We start from the raw sequence: 7,291 nt of genomic DNA on the forward strand, positions 1-7,291 counted from the left end.
ATAAACTGACCTGAACACAGCCCATAGAGATTTTCTCTCCAGATTCACTGACATATAATTGACATGTAACACTGTAAGTTTAAGGTGTATAAGTATTGATTTGATATGCTTATACATTGCCTTTTGATTACCACTGTAGCATTAGCTAATATCTCTATCACACCAATTGCCATTTCTAAAATAAAATAGAGAATAGGAAAAAAGAGGTCAAGGGACATCAAAAACAGAATGAAAATATATAATATAAATGTAATAGAAATTAAATAATAAGAAGTTTGAGAGAGACAGCATTAGCAGAGATTAATACCTGGTATTTTTGTGGAATTTTTGGGGAAAAAAAAGTAAACAATGGGAAGAGTTGGCTCCCTTTTAGTCACACTCTTTCTCTTGTATCTGGTCACTGTAGGTTACAGAGAGAACAGACCTTGCACAGGTCAGTGGAGAAGCAAAGAAATTGTGAGAAATTCACTGAAACTCCTGGAAGAATTAGGAATCATAAGGTAGAGAGTGGTTTCAGAGTTTAAAATCCCTTCTTATCTGATTGCTGAGGGACCTTCTAGCTAAATTCAGAATTTTGATCTATTCATTCTAATCCTTGTGCATGTGTGTGTACTGTCAAATCTGATCTTTGTGATCCCATGAACTGTGGTCCTCCAGCTCCTTTGTTCATGGAGTTTTCCAGGCAAGAATACCAGAGTGGGTTGCCATTTCCTACTCCAGGGAATCTTCCTGACCCAGGGATCAAATCTTGTGTCTCCTCATTGGCAGGTGGATTCTTTACCACTCTGCCACCTGGGAGCCATTCATTCTGCTGATATGCATCATATGCTGCTAAGTCACTTCAGTCGTGTTTGATTCTGTGCGACCCCATAGACAGCAGCCCACCAGGCTCCCCCATCCCTGGGATTCTCCAGGCAAGAACACTGGAGTGGGTTGCCATTTCCTTCTCCAATGCATGAAAGTGAAAAGTCAAAGTGAAGTCACTCAGTCGTGTCCGACTCTTCACAACCCCATGGACTGCAGCCTACCAGGCTCCTTCATCCATGGGATTTTCCAGGCAAGAGTACTGGAGTGGGGTGCCATTGCCTTCTCCATACATCATATAAACAGCAGTAAAAATAGAAATTCATTTTTATACATGTGGACAGAGAAATTTCTAGGTAGCTATTAGAATGAACAAGGAGAGAATAAGGAGAATAAGAGAGACCAAGAGGAGCAAACTGAAATAAAAAGAATGCAGACAACTTAGAATCATAGACTTCAAGAAAAATGTAAGCATCTTAAACTTTTATCTTCAGAATGACTCAAGAAGAAATGTGTTGGTTACATAAAGCCAGAACATAATGTTATGTAAAATGAACAACCAAAAAAAAAAAAAAAAAAAAGGGTAGAAAAAGAGCTTTAAAACTAAGCACTTCTTAGGCAAAGAAAACAACCACCAAAGATTAGAAAGTTATTGAAATCCTATTTAGAGATTTAAAAAGACTGAGTTTGATTTTTGGGAGAAAAGAGACATAATGCAGCATTCCAATGGCATCAACATATGAATGACATGAATTTGAGGAAAGAATAGGGAAAAAATGGAGAAGAGGAAATAGCCATTGTAGGAAGAGAAGTGATTTATAAGGTCTGGGGAAGGGGGATCACAAATCTCACAATGAAAAGGGTCAGCTAAGCACCCTTATGAATAGGTTCAAAATATAAATAAACAAATCTTCACCTTGGTACATGACCGAAATTACAGAGCAGTAAGTTTCTAGAGAGAAAGTGCAATCAAATACACCAGATTTTCATCAACCACAGTGGAATCTATTAATAAAGTAGTATAATAATTCAATATCTGAATTATAAAATATGATTTGGAACCAAAAAGTCTGTATATACCAGGACAAGTAGACTCAGAAATTTTACCTCCTACATGTTTTCTCTTCTCTTCTAGCTCCCACAGACTATCTTTTCCACCTACTCCCTCTTCCTCTTCCTATTTTAACTTCTTTTTCAGAATGTTTTTGAACATATATGTAAGGAAATCATAGGTTAAAAATGAAGGAAAACTATCAGTAGTAGTAAAATTCATCCAGGATTCTAGCAAAATGGAACAACAACTTGGTATGTTAGCAAAGTACACCTTGAAAAAAAATTTAAATTAAACATAAGTTGAGTAACATCAAAAAGAAATGGAACTAGGCTAAAAAGTTTACCTGAAAACGGGAAACTGTTCCTTTAGATTTCCACCAACCAGCTTAAAAATTAAAAAAATTTAAAAAATTAAAAATTAATTTAATTCTTCAGTTACGTGAACAAAAATTTTCCCAAATAACTAAGATTAAATTACTAAAATCGCTCAGAGAGGGAACTCTATGCTTAGGAAATAGAAGACAACAACCAATGGCAGCTGTAGGGGAAGCAAAGGCATTATTTCTTATTTAGCATGCACTCTAAGACTCTATTCACTTAAGTCAAAATCATATGTGCTTTTCAGTCATTGGTAGCCAAAGTCAAGAATGCTCATGCTTCAAATGAAAATAACAGAGTATATGATATTTTAATATAAATTATGCACTAATGACATAAACTAACAAGATACAGTCTGTATATTAAGGAGAGCCAGACTTGAAGAACCAATAATTCTGCCATAAGTATGAATATACATAGATGAAGCTACATCTAAGCACATATGACAAACATCAGACTGACAAGATTAGGCCGAACTGCATTTCTCTTGTAATTTTACATGTTACTACTTGATATGACACTGAAACAACAATGTCCATAACAAAGGTTCAGAGTGATCAAAAGTTTTTGATGTACTGTCATTATAATTCTACCTATATCTTAAAACAGGAGCTTTAACACCAAAATATTATGTTGCACTTTTTATTCAACCTAGGATTTCCTATTTTCACATCTATATGTTATTACATTTGAATACTGTCAAAGGACACATAAATATAATAAATATTTATAATGGGAAGGCATGTCATAGTAATACAACCTTAAAGGTTGTCATAGATTTCTGACAACTACACAGGTATCACAGAAAGCTAACTATTTCTCCTTTCTGTTTGAAGGGGGGCAATATTAATCCCATGCTGATTTGGTGCCTATAAATGGGAAGGGTAAGTTAGGATCATAAAAGAGAGGCCAGGGAGTGTTAATAATGGGATGTAGTTGGAATAGGAAAAACAGAAAGCCTAGGTATTTAACATATGCTTTTAAATAAAAAGCTGTGTATCTCTTTGTCTTGAGGTTCACATAAATACAAAGGCAATCAAAAAGTTTGAAATTAGGAAATGGGGGATGACATCATTATGTAAGAACAAAGGAAAATAGACTTAACAAGATTTAGTTGTCTGCACAATCTTTCTGATAATTTGTAATACAAATGCTCAATACATCAGTTTAACAATTTAACTTTATGCTAAGAAATTTTGCAGTGCTTGGGTCCTGTTCCCCTTCACAGATCACTGCCTTACTGTGGCAAAGGGGCTTGTATAACTCAATGAAACCATAAGCCATGCCATGTAGGGCCACCCAAGATGGAGGCGTCATAGTGGAGAGCTCCAACAAAACGTGATCCACTAGAGGAGGGAATGGCAAACAACTCCAATATACTTGCCATGAGAACCCCATGAACTGTATAAAAAGACAGAACAATATGACACAGAAAGATGAATGAGTTCCCCAGGTCAGAAGGTGTCCAATGTTACTGGGGAAGAGCAGAGGAAAATTACTAATAGCCCAGAAAAAATGAAGTGGCTGGGCCAAAGCAGAAACAACACTCAATTGTGGATGTGTATAGTTATGACAGCAAAATTTTATGCTGTAAAAGGAACCTGGAATGTTAGGTCCATTAATCAAGGTAAATTGGACATGGTCCAACAGGAGGTGGTAAGAATAAATATCTACATTTTCAGAATCAGTGAACTAAAATGGCAAATGGGCAAATTTAATTCAGATGACCATTATATCTACTACTATTGGGCAAGAATCTCATAGAAGAAACAGAGTAGCCCTCATAATCAACAAAAGACTCCAAAATGCAGTACTTGAGTACAGAGTCAAAAATGACAGAATGATCTCAGTTCATTTCCAAGGCAAGCCATTTAACATCACAGTAATTCAAGTCTATGCCCCTACTAACGATTCTGAAGAACCTGAAGTTGATCAATTCTATGAAAACCTAGAAGACATCCTAGAACTGTACAAAAAAAGATCTTAATGAACCAGATAACTACAATGGTGGGGTCAGTCACCCAGTGCCAGACGTTCTGCAGTGTGAAGACAAAGGACACAAAAAAGATGTTCCATTCATCAGAGGGGATTGGAATGCAAAAGTAGGAAGTCAAGAGATACCTGAAGTAACACACACATTTGGCCTTGGAGAAAAAATGAAGCAGGGCAAAGATTAACAGCATTTTGCTAAGAGAACACACTGGTCATAGCAAATACCCTTTTTCAACAATACAAGAGACTAGTTTACACAAGGACATCACCGAATGGTCAATACCAAAATCAAACTAGTTACATTATTTGTAGCGGAAGATGAAGAAACTGTGTACAGCCAGGAAAAACAAGACCAAGAGCTGACTGTGGCTTGGATCACATTTCTCATGAGAAAATTCATGCTTAAAGAAAGGAGGGAAAACTACTAGGCAGCTAGCTATGACTTAATTCAAACTCCCTATGAATATGCAGTGGAAGTGACAAATAGATTCAAGGGATTAGATCTAGTAGACAATGTGCCTGAAGAACTATGCAAGGAGGTCCATAATACTGTACAGAAGGCAGCAAACCAAACCACCCCAAAGAAAAAGAAAAACAAGAATGTGAAGTGGTTATCTGAGAAGGCTTTACAAATATCTGAAGAAAGAAGAGAAGTGAAAAGTGAGCGAGAAAAGGAAAGGTACATCCAACTAAATGCAGAGTTCCAAAGAATAGCAAGGAGAGACAAGAAGGCCTTCTCTGATGAACAGTGCGTAACAACAGAGGAAAACAACAGAAGCACAAAGACTAGAGGTCTCATTGGGAAAATTGGAAATATCAAGGGAACATTTCACCCAACGATGGGCACAATAAAGGCCAGAAATGGTAGAGACCTAGTAAATGCTGAAGAGATCAAGATGAGTTGGAAAGAACACATGGAAAAACTGTACAAAAAAGATCTTAAGGAACCAAGTAACTACAATGGTGTGGTCAGTCACCCAGAGTCAGACATTCTGGAGTATGAAGACAAGTGGACCTTAGGAAGCACTGCTGTCAATAAAGCCAGTGGATGCGATGGAATTCCAGTAGAGCTATTCAAAACTATAAAGGATGATGCTATCAAAGTGTTGCACTCAGTATGTCAGCAAATCTGGAAGACTCAGCAGTGGCCACAGGATTGGAAAAGGTCAATCCTCATCCCAACTCTCAAGAAGGGTAGTGCTAAAGAATGTGCTAATCATCAGACAATTGCACTCATCTCCCATGTTAGCAAGGTTATGCTTAAAATCTTGCATGCTATTCTTCAGCATTATGAAAACCAAGAACTTCCAGATGTCCCAGTTGGGTTTAGAAAAGGCAGAGAAACCAGAGATCAAATTGCTAACATTTGCTGGATCATAGAGACAGCATGGGAATTCCAGAAAAACATCTACCTCTGTTTCATCAACTATGCTAAAGCCTTTGATTGCATGGATCATAACAAAATGTGGAAAGCTCTTAAAGAGATGGGAATATCAGACCATCTTACCTTTCTCCTGAGAAACTTGTATGCTGCTCAAGAAACAACAGTTTGAACCCAGTATGGAATAATTGATTGGTTCAAGATTGAGAAAGGAATATGACAGGGCTGTCTGCTGTCACCCTGTTTATTTAACCTATACACAGAGCACATCATGAGAAATGTTGGACTGGGTGACTTACAAGTTGAAATTAAGATAGGTGGGAGAAACATCAACAACCTCAGATATGTGGATGCCACTGTATTGGCAGAAAGCAAAGAAAAACTAAAGAGCCTCTTGATGAGAGTGAAAGAGGAGAGTGAAAGAGTTGGCTTAAAACTAAATATTACAAAACTGAGATCATGGCATCCAGTCCCATTACTTCATGGCAAATAGAGGGGGGAAAGGTGGAAGTAGTAACAGATTTTTCTCTTCTTGGATTCTAAAATCACTGTGGATGGTGAGTGTAGCCATGAAATCAGAAGACGATTGCTTCTTGGAAGAAAAGCTATGACAAACCTAGACAGTGAGTTGAAAAGCAGAGATATTACTCTGCTGACAAAGGTCTGTATAGTCAAGGCTATGGTCTTCACAGTTACCACATATGGTTTTGAGAGCTGGATCCTAAAGAAGGCTGAGAGCTAAAGAATTGATGCCTTCAAACTGTGGCACTGGAGAAGACTCCGGAGAGTCCCTTAGATAGCAAACCAGCCAATTTTAAGGGAAATCAACCCTGAACACTTATTGAAAGTACTGATGCTGAAGCTGAAGCTCCAGTATTTTGGTCATCTGTTGCAACAGCTGACTCATTGGAAAAGTCCCTTGTGCTGGGAAAAACTGAGGGCAGAAGGAGAAGTGGGCATCAGAGGATGAGATGGCTGGATGGCATCACCAATGCAGTGGACATGAACTTGGGAAGCTTCTGGAGACAAGGGAGGCCTGGCATGCTGAAGTCCATGGAGTCACGAAGAGTTAGACATAACTGGGCAACTGAACAACAACAACAAGGTCCTGTTCAGTTCAGTCACTCAGTTGTATCCGACTCTTTGTGACCCCATGAATTGCAGCACGCCAGGCCTCCCTGTCCATCACCAACTCCCAGAGTTCACTCAGACTCATATCCATTGAGTCAGTGATGCCATCCAGCCATCTCATCCTCTGTCGTCCCCTTCTCCTCCTGCCCCCAATCCCTCCCAGCATCACAGTCTTTTCCAATGAGTCAACTCTTCACATGAGGTGGCCAAAGTACTGGAGTTTCAGCTTTAGTGTCATTCCTTCCAAAGAAATCCCAGGGCTGATCTTCAGAATGGACTGGGTGGATCTCCTTGCAGTCCAAGGGACTCTCAAGAGTCTTCTCCAACACCACACTTCAAAACCATCAATTCTTCGGTGCTCAGCTTTCTTCACAGTCCAACTCTCACATCCATACATGACCACTGGAAACACCATAGCCTTGACTAGACGGACCTTAGTCAGCAAAATAATGTCTCTGCTTTTGAATATGCTATCTAGGTACATGCTCACAACACCCTACATTCTCCTTATAAACTATGATCACAGCGCTATTTATCTTTCATCTTTCCTTT

This window comes from Oryx dammah, unplaced genomic scaffold, assembly GCF_014754425.2.
Source record: "Oryx dammah isolate SB20612 unplaced genomic scaffold, SCBI_Odam_1.1 HiC_scaffold_18, whole genome shotgun sequence".
Lineage (NCBI taxonomy): Eukaryota > Metazoa > Chordata > Mammalia > Artiodactyla > Bovidae > Oryx > Oryx dammah.